Here is a 16,676-nt window from a genome sequence, read left to right on the forward strand (position 1 = left end):
TTAAATAGCTTTACACTTTTAATTTCATAATCTGAACCATAAAATATTAAAAATTTCCAATTGTGACTTTGTGTGCCTTGGTTTTCAATAGCAAGATTAGGAAAGATATTTCTTTTCAATGGTGTCATTCATTGAGTTGTACTGGAACCAGCTGGAGATAGATGATTGTTACATTTTCAGCATGACCATTTATATCTCTGAAATTGCCAAATAATAAAAATCAGGGCTAGACTCATTGTTTTGTTGATTGTGAATATTTCAGAAGTAAAGGAGAATATGATAACAATGCAGATTAAATATAAAACTTTATCCAGACTTTTTGGAAAGCCACAGTTAAACAGTTACCAGCATGTGATTGTGTTTATAGATCATTAGAAATTTCTATCTTGTCCATTTGTAAAACAGGGATTAATACAATTCTCTGGTTAACAGTGATATAGAAACAAATGAATCAATAATTCAATAATCTGTTTTTTTAATGTGCTATCTCTCTCCATCAATGTATAACTTGTCAGAAACTTAGAAAAAACTTAGTTGGTTATGGGTCAGAGGTAATCAATGACTTGATCATGGTCACACAACTGTTTAAGAGACTAAGATGCTAACCAAGGTTTTCTTGTTACCAATTGAAAAACTATGGCTCCCATGCCACAAAACTTTTTAGAAATATAAGTACATTTTAAAATACAAGGATACACTGACACACATAGATATACTAAAAATTACATGTGAGCAACATGCTAGTTACTAATGCTTAAAATGTGTCATGCACACACATTTTAAAGGGGAAAAACCTTTTGAGTAATATTTTGAAAAGAGAAACACATAGAAAATATCTAGAGAGGAAAGTCCTTTACAATAGTTTTTTTTTAATTAATGTAATCAATATATGTATTACAGCTAAACTACTGTATTAATCTTTTACTGTCTACAATTGCATTGTGGAAGGTGTGAGATGAATCACACACAAACCATATATTATTGGATTTCATTTACATATTTTATGCTTTTGCTACTACAGAACATAAAGTTTATCCATTTCTATCTTTTTGCATTCAAAATCTGGCACTCCTATTGAGGAATAACATCAAAAAGATATGCTCTATAAAAGTATTCAAATATTGTTTGCTCTCCTAAAATTGATAAACATGAGGAGTACTTGGAAGCATTGGGAAAACTATTTGAACTGATTCAAAGTGTAGTAAGGAGAAAGAGAAAGACAATTTAGTCAATGGTCACAATGATATAAATAGAAAACACAATGATGACATTGCTTGGCTCCAAAGAAAAGAAATAAGAAGGCCTCATTCCACCCAATCAGTATTGAAGAACTATTGAACTCTGGGTTTTGAACATTGCCTACAAGGTAAGAGTTATATTTTCATTCTTCTGAACTGTTCTTTTTCTTTCTTTCTTTTTTTATTCTTTGCCATGACAGATTATTTCTGGTGCATTGGAACATATAAAAGACATTAATACACATTTATTGGAAAAAATAACACTTAATTTCTTTTTCCTGAGATAAATGGCAACTATAAAAGATTTTACTATAAATTTTAAAAACTATCTAATATATGCTAGGCACCCCACAAATCTACTACTCATTAGCATCAGCAAAGTAGTCAAATATGGAACAAACCAATTGAAATCCTATTCAAATATCTAATCAAGCATTGATGTAACCTTTAGTTCATGAAGGTTATTCAGAAGGAAAAAAAACTCCCAGGATCCTTCAAAACTGGAAAGAGTTTAAATGTAGACTGAAGAGTACACTTCAGTTTTCTTGTCTAAAAATCACTCTACCTTCAATCAAAAAAGCTTTAATACTAGAAATATAGTCAATAGGCAATAATTGTTTTTGAGAATTGTTGCTTATATGCTGAAATCATAAAGACTTAATGGGTTCTAATTATGTTCAGGGCAGCATACCCACTTTTTTTTCAAAGCTGTTAACAAATGATTCTTTTTTTTAAAATAGCATAATTATGCCTTCAATCTGCTTCCAATCTAGAGTCCAAGTTAATTTGTGGTCAGACAATTTTGACCTTTAATGATGAAATCTTGTATGCTTTAAAGTGTATAGGATACAAATTAGAATAGGTTTTAGTTCTAGTTTAGTCCAGACAGTTGAGAGAGAAAAAATAAATATAGCTGTTTGATGGAGTTAAGAAAAGTAAATCACTATGAGAGGGATCTCTGAGAAATTAAAATTTAATTCAAAGGAAGGCTTCAAGATAAAATGCTGTCAAAACATAGCAAGACCACAGTGGTAAAGAAGAAAGACTCACTACAATTCAGTTTAATTCAATAAATATTTATTAAATACCTATCATATACTAATATTCATGCTAAGGACTGAGAATACATAAATAAAACAACACATTCTGCTGTAAAGGAGATTGTAAACCATTCTACTGGGGAAGACAAGTAAGCAGAAAAGTTAATAATGAGATATATTTGAAAGGGATAGAATGCTATTGATTAGAAAAATTAGAAAGCTTTCAAATGGTAGGTGATAACTAAGTTATCAAGATGCAGCAGTTTTGAAAAAAAAAACAAGTAATAGTTCAAAATTAGAGTTTTAGGCTTGAAACAATAAACTCAACAAGCAATTACACTGAACCATGTAATTAAATAAAAAATATCTCAAACGTGATATAGAGTGATCATAGGGAGTCATCCAGACATAGAATGCTTATGGCAGTAATGTGCTTCTCATTTCTATTCTTCAGTGAATCCTTGTTCTTATAAAGATGGGTGTTCCTTTCAATTTTATAGAAAGCAATTACATCCACATCTCCTCTTCCTGTGTAAGTCTTGTATATGCCTTCCTATAAATCACAAATAGAAAATCTATACAGTTCCCTTATGGACTTCCTTTAGAAGTTAACAATTTCTGTGGCACCAGTGGTTCACCTGGAAATTCCTTGGTCTAGCTACATTCTGAGATCACCTCCTTGTACATCTAGCATTATTTCTTAGATGATACAGTATATTTCTTTCTTGCCAGTCATTTGCACAAAGGAGCAAAATTTCAAAATACAATATAGGCTGCTCTCATTCTCTGAACAAAAATTTATGCAATTACTCTATGCCAGACAGCGTTAGAAAACAGACATATTAAAAGGAAAATGAGTTAGTACCTTCAAGGATGTTGTATTCTATTGATTAGAAGTAAAATATAGTTAGAGATTTTTTCTTTTTAAATATTTTATTTTTTAATTAGATACTAATAAAATTTTAACTTTGATTTTTCTTCAAAAAATAAATACCAAGTTCTCTCCCAGTCTCCCTTCTCATGCCCCTCATTGAAAACACAAGCAATTTGATGCAGATATAAATATGCAGTTATGCAAAACATATTCCTTTATTAGTCAGATTGTGAAAACACAAACTAAAAAACCCCCAAGAAAACAAATTTTAAAAAGTATCCTTCAATCTTCATTTTTTATTTTTTTAAATTTATTTATTTTTAGTTTTCAACATTCATTTCCACAAGATTGTGAATTCCAAATTTTCTCCTCATCTCTCCCCTCCCCCACCTCAAGAAACCATGCATTCTGAATACCCCTTCCCCTATCTGCCATTCCTTCTATCACAACCCTACCTTCCCATATCCTCATCTCTGCTATTTTCTTGCAGGGAAAGATAGATTTCTATACCCCATTACCTGTATTTCTTATTTCGCAGTTGCATGTAAAAACAGTTTTTAACATTCATTTTCAAAACTTTGACTTCCAACTTCTCTCTCTTCTTCCCTTCCCACTGAGAAGGCAAGCAATTCAATACAGGTAATACATGTGTAGTTATGCAAAAGTCTTCCATAAAAATCATGTTGAGAAAAACTAACTATATTTCCCTCCATCATATCCTGCCCCCCATTTATTCCACTTTCTTTTTTGACCTTGTCCTTCTCCAAAAGTGTTTGCTTCTAATTACCCTCTCCTCCCATATGCCTTCCCTTCCCCTTCATCCCCCCTCACCCTACTTCTCCTCTTATCCCCTACTTTCCTGTAATGTAAGACAGATTTTCATACCAAATTGAGTTTGCATGTTATTCCCTTCTTAAGTCAAATGTGATGAGAGTAAGCTTCATTTTTTCCCTCTCACTTCTCCCATTTTCCCCTCCATTGAAAAAGCTTTTTTGTGCTTCTTTTATGAGAGATAATTTGTCCTATTACATTTCTCCCTTTCTCTTCTTGGTTTATGCCTCTCTCACCCCTTAATTTTATTTTTTTAGATACCATCCCTTCCTATTCAGCTCATCCTGTGCCCTCTGTCTATATGTATATAATTACTCCAACTACCCAGATAGTGAGAAAAGCCTCCAGAGTTACAAATATGATCTTTCCATATAGGAATGTAAACAGTTCAACTTTAGTAAGTCCGTTATGATTTCTCTTTCCTGTTTACCTTTTCATGCTTCTCTTGATTCTTGTGTTTGAAAGTCAGATTTTCTATTCAGCTTTGGTCTTTTCAACAAGAGTGCTTGAAAGTCCTCTATTTCATTGAATGACCATTTTACCCCTGAATTATTATACTCAGTTTTGCCGGGTAGGTGATTCTTGGTTTTAATCCTATTTCCTTTGATTTCTGGAATATCATAATCCAAACCCTTCTATCCCTTAATGTAGAAGCTGCTAGATCTTGTGTTATACTGATTGTATTTCAATAATACTCGAATTGTTTTTTTCTGGCTGCTTGCAATGTTTTCTCCTTGACCTGAGAACTCTGGAATTTGGCTACAATATTCCTAGCAGTTTTTATTTTCAGATATCTTTCAGGAGGTGATCAGTGGATTCTTTCAATATTTATTTTACTCTCTGGTTCTAGAATATCAGGGCAGGTTTCCTTGATAATTTCATGGAAGACGATGTCTAGGCTCTTTTTCTGATCATGGCTTTAGGTAGTTCCATAATTTTTAAATTGTCTCTCCTGAAGCTATTTTCCAGGTCAGTTGTTTTTCCAATGAGATATATCATATTGTCTTCTATGTTTTTATTCTTTTGGTTTTATTTTATAATTTCTTGATTTTTTCATAAAGTCATTAGCTTCTATCTGCTCCATTCTAATCTATAAGGAATTGTTTTCTTCAGTGAGCTTTTGGACCTCCTTTTCCATCTGGCCAGTTCTCTTTTTTTAGGGTATTCTTCTCCTCATTGGTTTTTTGGATCTCTTTTGCCATTTGGGTTAGTCTATTTTTTAAAGTTTTATTTTCTTCAGCATTTTTTTGAATCTCCTTTAGCAAGTAGTTGACTAGTTTTTCATGATTTTCTTGCATCACTCTCATTTCTCTTCCCAATTTTTGCTCTACTTGTCTTACTTGATTTTCAAAATCCTTTTTGATCTCTTTTATGGCCTGAGAGCAATTCTCATTTTCCTGGAGGCTTTGGATGGAGGAGTTTTGACTTTTTCTTCCATTTGCATGCTTTCTTCTTCCTTGTCACAAAAGTAAGATTCGATACTCTGATTCTTTTTCCAGTTTTTACTCACTTTCCCAGCCATTTACTTGACTTTTGAACTCTTTTCAAGAGCTCTTCTTCCAGTGGGGGTAGGGGATGTATTGTTAGTCGCTCTATCCCCCCACAATCTGTGAGCCTAGAGCTCCAGGAACAGTCATTGTCTCTGCCCCTGCTGCTATTATGGCTGCTATGGTTTCTTCCTCCCCTCCCCACTCTGTTGCTCTGGGAGTGGGATAGGATCACTCCACTCTCCAAGACTGGTCTCACAGGCTTTTTCCACTGACCTTCCAGTTTATCTTCAGCATTTGATGATCCTAAAGTGTGGAAACTACCACAAGTGCAAGAGGTTCAGTCTACCCAAGGCCTGCTCACGTCCTGTTTGTGTCAGGGAAGGCCCATACTGAACGTGCCCATCTCTCCCCCCCTCCCTCCATCTCACCATAGATCCTTTCTGGCCACCTTCTAGGCTCTCTTGGACTGGAAATTTGCTTCACTCCATCATTCTGTGGGTTCTGCAGCTCCAAAATTTGTTTAGAGTCATTCTTTACAGGTATTTGGCTGGGCTTGGGGGCAGCACTCTAGACAGTGGATGCTATTCCCTCAATCTGGATTTTTACTCCATCAGTTCTTTCTCTGGAGGTGGTTAGCAGTTTTCATCATGAGTCCACTGATATTATTTTAGGTTACTGTATTGTTGATTAGTTAAGTCATTCAAGGCTGATCATTTTATAATGTTACTGTTACTGAATACAATGTTCTTCTAGTTCTACTCCACTTTCCATTAGTTCATGCAAGTCTTTCCAGGCTTTTTTGAAATCATTCTGTTCATAATATCTTATAGCCCAATATTATTACGTTACAATAATATACCACAACTTGTTGAACCATTCCTCAATTAATGGGCACCCCCCAAATACAAATTCTTAGTCCACACAAAAAGTGGTGGTGTAAATATTTTTGTACATATAAGTCTTTAATCCTTTTTTTTAAAAAGAAATCTCTTTGGGATATGGACCTAGTAGTGGTATTGCTGGATCAAGGATTATGAAGTTTTTTAGCCTTCTAGACACATTAAAATTGCCCTCCAGAAAGTTTTGGTCAGTTCACCACTCTGCCAACAATGCATTAGAGTTCCAATTTCCTACATCCTCTCCAACATTTATGATTTTTCTTTTCTGTCATATTAATCAATCTGATGGGGTTAAGGTGGTACTTCAGAGTTGTTTTAATTGGCATTTTTCTAATCAATTGTGACAGAGTATATTTTTCTCCTTTTTTAAAAATTATCACATAGCTGATAAATTTGATGGAGATGAAATTTAAACCTGAATCTTTTGAACTCCAAACCCAAGTACTTTTTCAACTAGATTATGTTATATTATGTTTTCCAGGCATTTTACTGGGCTTCAAAAGTATTCCAAATGAAGGACAAAATTCTTTAATGCCAAACTCAGTGGTCACCTACCCTTCCAAATCATCCCTCTCAACCTCACACAAACTATACCTAATCTCTCTCTCCTTAAATTTCTTCCTTTTTTAAAATTAATTTATTTAACTTTTAACATTCATTTTCACAAAATTTTGGGTTCCATATTTTCTCCCCCTTTGTCACCTCCCCCCACCCCAGAACACTGAGCATTCTAATTGCCCCTCTCACCAATCTGCCCTCTCTTCTATCATCCCTCCATTCCCTTGTCCCCATCTTCTCTTTTGTCCTGTAGGGCCAGGTAACTTTCTATACCCCATTGCCTGTATTTCTTATTTCCTAGTTGTACGCAAGAACAATACTCAACAGTTCTTCCTAAAACTTTGAGTTCCAACTTCTCTTCATCCCTCCCTCCCCACCCATTCCCTTTAGAAGGCAAGCAATTCAATACAGGCCATATCTGTGTAGTTTTGCAAATGACTTCCATAATAGTCGTGTTGTGTAAGACTGACTCTATTTCCCTCCATCCTATCCTGCCCCACATTGCTTCTATTCTCTCTTTGGATCCTGTCCCTCCCCAAGTATTGACTTCAAATTGCTCCCTCCTCCCATTGCCCTCCCTTCCGTTATCCCCCCAACCCTGCTTAACCCCTTCTCCCCACTTTCCTGTATTGTAAGATAGGTTTTCATACCAAAATGAGTGTGCATTTTATTCCTTCCTTTAGTGGAATGTGATGAGAGTAAACTTCATGTTTTTCTCTCCCCTACCCTCTTTTTCAATCCTCTAAAAAGTCTTATGCTTGCTTCTTTTATGAGAGATAATTTGCCCCATTCCATTTCTCCCTTTCTCCTCCTGATATATTTCTCTCTCACTGCTTAATTTAATTTTTTAAAGATATGATCCCATCCTATTCAATTCACTCTGTGCTCTCTCTCTCTCTCTCTCTCTCTCTCTCTCTCTCTCTCTCTCTCTCTCTCTCTCTCTGTCTCTCTGTGTGTGTGAGTGTGCGTGTGTGTGTGTGTGTGTAATCCCACCCACTACCCAGATACTGAAAAGTTTCAAGAGTTACAAATATAGTCTTTCTATGTAGGAATGTAAACAGTTCAACTTTAGTAAGTCCCTTATGACTGCTCTTTGCTGTTTACCTTTACATGTTTCTCTTCATTCTTGTGTTTGAAAGTCAAATTTTCTTTTCAACTATGGTCTTTTCATCAAGAATGCTTGAAAGTCCTCTATTTCATTTAAAGACCATTTATTCCTCTGAAGTATTATACTCAGTATTGCTGGGTAGGTGATTCTCGGTTTCAGTCCTAGTTTCTTTGACTTCTAGAATATCCTATTCCACACCCTACGATCCTTTAATGTAGAAGCTGCTAGATCTTGTGTTATCCTGATTATATTCCTACAATACTTGAAATGTTTCTTTCTAGCTGCTTGCAATATTTTCTCCTTGACCAGGGAACTCTGGAATTTGGCCACAATGTTCCTAAGAGTTTCTCTTTTTGGATCTCTTTCAGGTGGTGATGGGTGGATTCCTTGAATACTCATTTTGCCCTCTGGTTCTAGAATCTCAGGGCAGTTTTCCTTGATAATTTCATGAAAGATGATGTCTAGGCTCTTTTTTTGATCATGGCTTTCAGGTAGTCCCATAATTTTTTAATTGTCTCTCCTGGACCTATTTTCCAGGTCAGTTGTTTTTCCAATGAGATATTTCACATTATCTTCTATTTTTTCATTCATTTGGTTTTGTTTTGTAATTTCTTGGTTTCTCATAAAGTCATTAGCCTCCATCTGTTCCGTTCTAATTTTGAAAGAACTATTTTCTTCAATGAGCTTTTGAACCTCCTTTTCTATTTGGCTATTTCTGCTTTTTAAAGCATTCTTCTCCTCATTGGCTTTTTGAACCTCTTTTGCCAATTGAGTTAGCCTATTTTTCAAGGTGTTATTTTCTTCACCATTTTTTTGGGTCTCCTTTAGCTGTTGATCTGCTTTTGATGCTTTTCTTGGATCTCTCTCATTTCTCTTCCCAGTTTTTCCTCCACCTCTCTAACTTGATTTTCAAAATCCTTTTTGAGCTCTTCCATGGCCTGAGCCCATGGAATATTTCTTTTGGATGTTTCAGATACAGAATCCTTGATTTCTATGTCTTTCCCTGATGGTAAGCATTGTTTTTCCTCATCAGAAAGGAACGGAGGAGATAACTGTTCACCAAGAAAGTAACCTTCTATGGTCGTATTTTTTTTCCCTTTTCTGGTCATTTTCCCAGCCAGTGACTTGACTTCTGAGCTTCCTCTTCACACCTACCTGGCCTCCAGATCCACCCAGCCAGTGATTGGGGTCTGAGATTCAAATGCTGCTTCCCAGCCTCAGGGCTTTGGGAGGGTGCAGGGCTGCTATTTAGTGTGAGATTAAGTTCAGATGCTCAGGTGGGGGCAGGGCCACCATACAGGACTCAGTTCCCTCAGGGGGTTTATGTGGAGACCTTCAACGATGGATCCGAGTTCCTGCTTGCTTTGGGAGCCCCTGTCTGCTGCTGCCCCTGCTGCCTCCCGAGGGGACACCCCACTGCCCTCTCAGCCACCCAAAAAGACTCTCTCACTGACCCTTGTCACCTGTGGGTGGAGAGACCTGCGTGGCTGCCAGAGATTCTGTCCCTGAAGCCTGTTCGAATCTGCTCGTCTTGGTGCCACACGGCCAAGTCAGGACTGGGCTCCACTCAGGGTCTGGTGTGCGACGGACCCTTCGGGTCAGTTTTTCAGGGTTCTCTGGAACAGAAATCTCCTCCACTCCATTGTTCTGTGGCTTCTGCTGCTCCAGAATTTTTTGGGAGTTCTTCTTTACAGGTAATTGATGGGCTGTGGGTTTGGAGCTAGCACTTTCTACTCTGCCATCTTGGCTCCTCCTCCAACAGAGTATATTTTTCATATGACCAAAGATAACTCGAAGTCCATCTGAGAATTTTCTCTTTATATCCTTTGACCATTTATCAACGGAGGAATGACTTGTATTCTTAAAAATCTGACTCATTTCTTAATATGTTTGATAAATGAGGCCTTTAGGAGATACATTTGACATAGATTATTTCCCTAGTTTTCTACTTTCCTTTTAATCTTGGTTACATTGGATTTGTTTTTGCAAAACTTTTAAAAATTTACTATAAGAAATTAGCCATTTTACATCTAATGCTTCTCTCTCAGGTTTAATCTTAATACCTTCCCTTCTCCATAGAACTGACCAGAAAACTATTATATACTATCATAATTTCCTTATGATATCATCTTTTATGTCTAAATCATGTACTCATTTTGGTTCTGTTTTGGCATACAGTACAAATTTTTGGTCTCTACATGATTTCTTCCATTCTGTTTTCCAGTTTACCCAGCAGTTTTTCTCAAATAGTGAGGTTTTGCTTCAAAATCTTGAGACTTTGGCTTTACAAATATTGGATTTTTATGTACATTTAATGTGCATTGGGCACCTAATATATTCCACCAACCCACCAGTCTATTTCTTGGCCAGTCCCAGATTTTTTATGATTATTATTTAATAGTATAGTGTGAGACATGTTGCAGCTTGGTCACTTTCACATTTTTTCCCGTCAGTTCCCTTGATATAGTTGACATTTTGTTCTTCCAGATGAGTTTTTTTTCTAACTTCATTAATTATTTTTGGTAGTTTGGTGGCTTTGGCACAGAACAAGTAAATTAGGTAGAATTTTCATTTTTATTATATTGACTTGACATATCCATTAGCAATTGATTTTTTTTAATTGTTTAGGTCTGGATTTATATTTGTGAATAGCCCTTTGCCATTGTGTTAATATCATTCATGCCGTAGTGCTGTCAGGTAGGCTCCCAAGTAGTTTATACTGTCTACCTTTATTTTAAAAGGAATATCTCTTTCATCTCTTGTTGCTGGGCTTTGTTGTTAGAATATAGAAATGTTGGTAATTCATGTGGGTTTATTTTATATCCTGTAACTTTGCAAAAGGTGATAATTTTTACAATTATTTTAACTTGATTTTCTACTGAGTCATAGTTTTGTTTCCTCATGCCCTATTCTAATTCCTTCAGTTTCTTTTTCTTCTTCTGTTGTTACATATAACATTTCTAATATAATATTGAATAACAATGGTGACAATGGGCATCCTTGCTTCACCCCTGATCTTATTTGGAAGCTTCAAGTTTATTCTCATTACAGATAATTTTGTTTCTGGTTTTAGATAGACACTACTTATTATTTTAAGGAAAGCTCCTCTTATTTTATGCTCTCTAGTGTTTTTTAAATGAATGATATTGCATTTTCTTAAAAAAAAACTTTCTGCACCATTTTGGATAATCTTATATATTTTTTTTTATTTTACTATTGATGTGGTTAGTTATACTGACAGTTTTCTTTATATTGAACCAGAAATATATCCCTGCTATATATCATCCTTGATCATAGTGTATGATCCCACTGATGTATTCTGTAATCTCCTTGATAATATCTTATTTAATTTTTTACATCAATATTATAATAATAATTTAAGTGAAAATATCGTTCTCATTCATTAATAGGCCCATATAATCTGCTTAAATCACCTAGAAGTCTAAGTCACATGTGGTGGGAGGAGTTTGCTGAATAGGCAGAACAGGAAAGGTGGAGTAAAGCTAAGATGAAGTAAGTGAGCAGGCAGAGGAGAGAAGATACAGGCAGGGTGGTAATGCTCAGGCACATGAGAGTTTGCTTGTGAGAAGGCCCTAGCAGGGGTAAGGAATCAGGGGGCAGGGTGGGTTGGGAATGACTTTACCCCACACAGTGATCATATTTATTAACTTTTTGGTCACCATGACAGATCTTGCTTTCTGGTTCTGGGATTTGGCTTTCTGGTGTCTAAATAAATGTTTTTGCTTTTGCCTTCTATATGGAGAGTCTGTTATACTTTGTGATTAAGACCTGCACTGGCATATTCGTAGTCACCACCACTGTGAATATTGCCTTGGTGATACATTTTGCATCATGAACAGGACTGCAAGGTATAAAAATCTCTATTTAGAGGCAGAAAGGATTTAGAGGAAGAAAGTGGTATCCCAGTTTGGGTTGATTTAAATTTTTTTGTTGCAAGCCAGAGAATGATTTAAGAGCACTGGAACCTGTGAAAACTGGGAAGTGAGGTTACAGGAGGAAATTTGGAAATTTCAAAAGATTTTTGCAAGAAATACCATTAAGACCAGGGAAGTAGTTGGCACAGGTAAGTAGGAGAGGTTGAATTTTATTACAGGTTACTGCATTTTGTGTAAAAGTAGATATAAACTGCTCAAAGAAAAAAAAAATTCAGATAAAAAAGTTAGCTAGTTTCATGGGAATTCTCATCCTTTGGGCTCTATTTTACAAGGCTGTTCACTTAGCTCATAATATACTGAAGGCTGACAAAAGAAATATGTACATGACCATTGTACAGATCCAACCTATTTGCCACAGTGACCAAGGAAGTGAAATAATTTCAGAGGGAGAAATTTCTCAGACAGAAGCATGCCCAACAGTGAAGCAGAAACAAGAGAACCAAGGAGGTAATAAAATGTTTAGGGAAATAATTGAGGATTTTACTCAGCAGGAGGTCACAGATATTTTGAGTCAGATCACCCAAAGGATTGGAAAATCATTAATATGCTGAATGGTGAGAATCAGAGCTGAAGGAGCTGCAAGTCTCTGTTGATGTGGAAATTTGATTAGATGGAAGCAGTGGTTATGTTCCCCAACCCCTTTCTCCTCACTAACATACTATTTCTCAGTCTTCAAAAAGTCAATGATGGGAGAAAAAAAAAAACATTCCAACCTTATTAGCCTTCCCCCACAAAAAAACAAGGAGTTATCTGTGAGCACAAAAAACCACGGTATTTTATGCCCTGAGTTACATCTAATAGGGAAAATTGGAAGAGGGGAGAGGTGAGGTAGAAGAGGGCATGAGAAAATGGTTATGAAGTGGAGGATACAAAGGTATCTGTAGGTCTAGTCCATTTAGTTTTTATACTAAAAGACTTCTTCTCCTGTCTCATTGAGGAGCCAGGTATGGATAAGCATCTCTGTCTCTGTGTATGGATCACAATTGGCAGAGAGGCAGCAATTTTCAAAGTAGCCCTTCTTGTCCTGCCCAGCCATCTGGGGAATTCGGATGCTTGCAACTCGGTTGGCCACTCTAGCAGAGAACTCGTTGATGTTTGCTCTCTCACTGAAACCTGTCAGGTGATGGACATTGTCCAGACCCCCCTTGGGGTCATAACCTTGGATATGACACTTGTGTCTCTTACTTAGTCTCTCAATGGCTTCTTCAATAATCTTTAGACCATTGTTTTCTTTCATGGTCTTTGTACTTAAGTTAGTATGGCAACCATCTCCATTCCAGTTTCCAGGGATTGGGATCAAATGTTACAATCATTCCAAAATCTTTACACACTCGATGGAGGATGAAGCGGGTAATCCAGAGGTGATCTCCCACTTCAATCCCTTCACCTGGTTCTATTTGGAACTCCCACAGAACTGGCACTGCTTCAGCATTTGTTCCCACACTTTTGACTCCAGCATATAGACAAGCATGACAATGAGCTTCTACTGTATCTTTTCCATAAACATTATTGCTCCCACACCAAAGTAATATGGACCCTGGGAACCAGGGAACCCATTGGAAGGCCAACCAAAAGGGTGTCCATCTGTTCTCATAAGAGTATATTCTTGCTCCATACCAAACCAGGGTCTCTGGTTGGTCATCATACCCATTATCCCTTTACAGGTATGCCTCAAATTGGTCTCTGCGATCTTACAGTTATACTTATTCACAGAAAACCAGTTTGTTGGGGTCCTTTCCAAAGGGGTCTCTGAACATAGTAGCAGGAATAAAGTACATGTCACTGTTAGAGCTTTTGGACTGAAAAGTGTTAGAACCATCAAAATTCTTTTCAGGTAGTGCATTGATCCTCTTTGTTTCACTGTCCAGCGTCTGAGCGTTATAGCAAAGTCCCTCACCAGTGCCATTGATTCAAAAATACAAGGCCAGGACTTTGCTCCCTTGAGGCAAGTTCAGGTACATCTACTTGATATTTTTGTTCAAGTGAGGACTGGCCAAAGTGGCCATGCTGGAAGCTGACCTGGGTCCAAAAAGGTGCAAAAACCAGCTGTCAAAGTGGAGGGCCCAGGCCAATTGTTTTACTGGCTCACTGGTTGAAGGAGCTGGTCGGAGACTCTAGTGGGTAGCCATGGAGGTGGTTCTGGTGGCTACAGCCAAGTCAGCCACTTCCATTCTCAGCTCTGACTTGCTTTTTGATTCTTAAGAGACCTTCAAATTTGAAATTCAATTTGTAGAGTCAAATAAAATAATGGCAATAATGAAGTAGAAATTTAGTGTACCTCATTGAATACTATTATAAGAAATTAATTTAAATTAAAAATAAGTTCTCAAAAGCAAATCTTAATATTGATGTACCTGTTATTGTGGAAGTAGATAAGCAAAATGCATTATTCTGCATGTAAGATTACCTAAAAGTGATTATATGGTACAAAAAATAGGCCTCATTTAATATTTGGAGAACTGAGTCAAATTTATAAGAATATCAGACATTCCCCAACTGATAAATGTTCAAACAATATGGTATTTATAGCCCCATGAAAAAATACTGTAAATCACTATTGATTAGAAAAATGCAAATTAAGAGAAGTCTGAGGCAATTGGCTAATATTACAAGAAAGAAAAATGATAAATGTTGGAAATGATGGGGGAAAATTGGAACACTAATGCATTGTTGATGGATTTGCGAACTAATTCAACTATTCTGGAGAGCAATTTGGAACTATGTCCAAAAGTAATAAAACTGTGTATACTCTTTGATCCAGTAACACCATCACTAAGTCTGTATCCAAAAGAGATGATTAGAAAAAGGAAAAGGACCCACACATTCAAAGATACTTATAGCAATTCTTTTTGTGGTGACCACAGATTGTAAATTGAGGGGATGTTCATCAATTGTGGAACAGTTCAACAAGTTTCAGTTTATGAATGTAATAGAATACATATTGTACTGCAATGTAATAGTAATTTAAATGGAAAGATCTTTCTCATTAATTAACAGTCCCATATGATCTGCTTAAATCACCTGGAAGCCTAAGTCATGTGGCAGGAGGAGTTTGCTGAAGAGGCACAACAGGTAGGGTGGAGCAGAAATGGGAGCAAGTGAGTGAGTCAGGTCAGGTCAGAGGAGATAGAACACAGGCCAACTGATATGGCATGACAATTGATAGAGAAAAGGCCCTGGCTGAGGAAGGGGAGTGTTGAGAATGGCTTTGCCCCCTGCTGTGATCCTGTTTATTAACTTCTTGGTCACCGTGATGGATTTTGCTTTCTAGTTCTGGGATTTGACTTTCTGGTGGTTAAATAAATATTTTTCTTCAGCCTTCTACATGGAGAGTCTTTTATACTTGATGATTGAGAACTATGCTGGTGATACATATATGAAATATAGAGCAAGAAGATTTCAGAATAATCTGGAAAGACTTGTATGAGCTGACGCTGAGTGAAATGAGTTTAATTTGTATATATAATAAGAGCAATATTGTGTGATGATCAACTTAGATAGATGCCTCTTCTTCAACAATTTAAGGCATTTAATCCAATTTAATTGATTTAAGACAATTCCAAAAGAGTCATGGTGGAAAATGCTGTTCACATCCAGAGAAAGAACTATGGAGTCTGAATGCAGATCAAAGCATACTAATTTCCCTCTTTTTTGCTTTATTATTTTTTCTTTCTTGTGTTTTTCCATTTTGTTCTGATTCTCTTGCACAATATGACTAAGGTAGAAATATGTTTAATGTGATTGTATGCATATGGTCAATATTAGATTGCTTGCTGTCTTTGGGAGGGACCAGAGGTGGATGGGAGGAAGAAAAACATATTTGAAACTCAAACTCTTACAAAAGTGAACATTGAAAACTAGCTTTACATGTAACTGGAAAAATAAAATTAAAATATTAAGTGGGAAAATGTATTAGGCATTTTTGGCATACTTTTTTTTTACACCAAATAAACCAGCAAAAATTAAGATTTCAGTGTCAAGAATGCATTTAAAACAACCAATTGCATGGAAATATTTTTTCTTAAATTAAATTATTTTACTTGTTTTCAGTGTTCTACAATCACTTCCATATATCTTAGACTTTCCCCTCCTCTCCCCTTTTTTCCCCACTCCCTCCCCACTCTCTCCCTGAGATGCACATAATCTTATATAGGTTCTATACATATATTCCTATTAAATGCATTTTCACCTCAGTCATGTTGCTTAGAAGAATTAAAATGAATGGGAGAAACCATAAAAAAAAAAACAAAACATAATTCAAAAGAAAATGGTCTGTTTCTATTTGCAATCCAATTCCATAGCTCTTTTTCTGAATGTGGATGGCGTTTTGCCTCAAGAGTCCATTGGGGATTTTTTAAGTCCTTGCATTACAGTGAAGTACTAAGTCTACCAGAAAAATTGCTCTCACACCATAATTGGTGCTGTGTACAAAGTTTTCCTGGTTCTGCTCCTTTCACTCAGCATCACGTCATTTAAGTCTTTCCAGGCCTCTCTGACGTCTTCCTGTTCATAATTTCTTATAGCACAATAATATTCCATTCCATTCATATACCACAACTTGTTCAGTCCCCAATTGATGGGCGTCCCCTTGATTTCCAGTTTTTGGCCAACACAAACAGAACTCCTATAAGTATTTTTGTATATGTGGAAACTTTTCCCATTTCTATGATCTGTTTGGGATA

The 16,676-nt window shown here is 36.3% G+C and overlaps 1 pseudogene; it reads right to left on the bottom strand.

Annotated features, from left to right (window-relative positions):
• Positions 1-12,889: 12,889 nt before the first annotated feature.
• On the bottom strand, positions 12,890-14,015 carry LOC140509121 (glutamine synthetase-like; annotated as a pseudogene).
• Positions 14,016-16,676: the final 2,661 nt, after the last annotated feature.

The sequence above is a fragment of the Notamacropus eugenii genome, chromosome 5, assembly GCF_028372415.1.
Source record: "Notamacropus eugenii isolate mMacEug1 chromosome 5, mMacEug1.pri_v2, whole genome shotgun sequence".
Lineage (NCBI taxonomy): Eukaryota > Metazoa > Chordata > Mammalia > Diprotodontia > Macropodidae > Notamacropus > Notamacropus eugenii.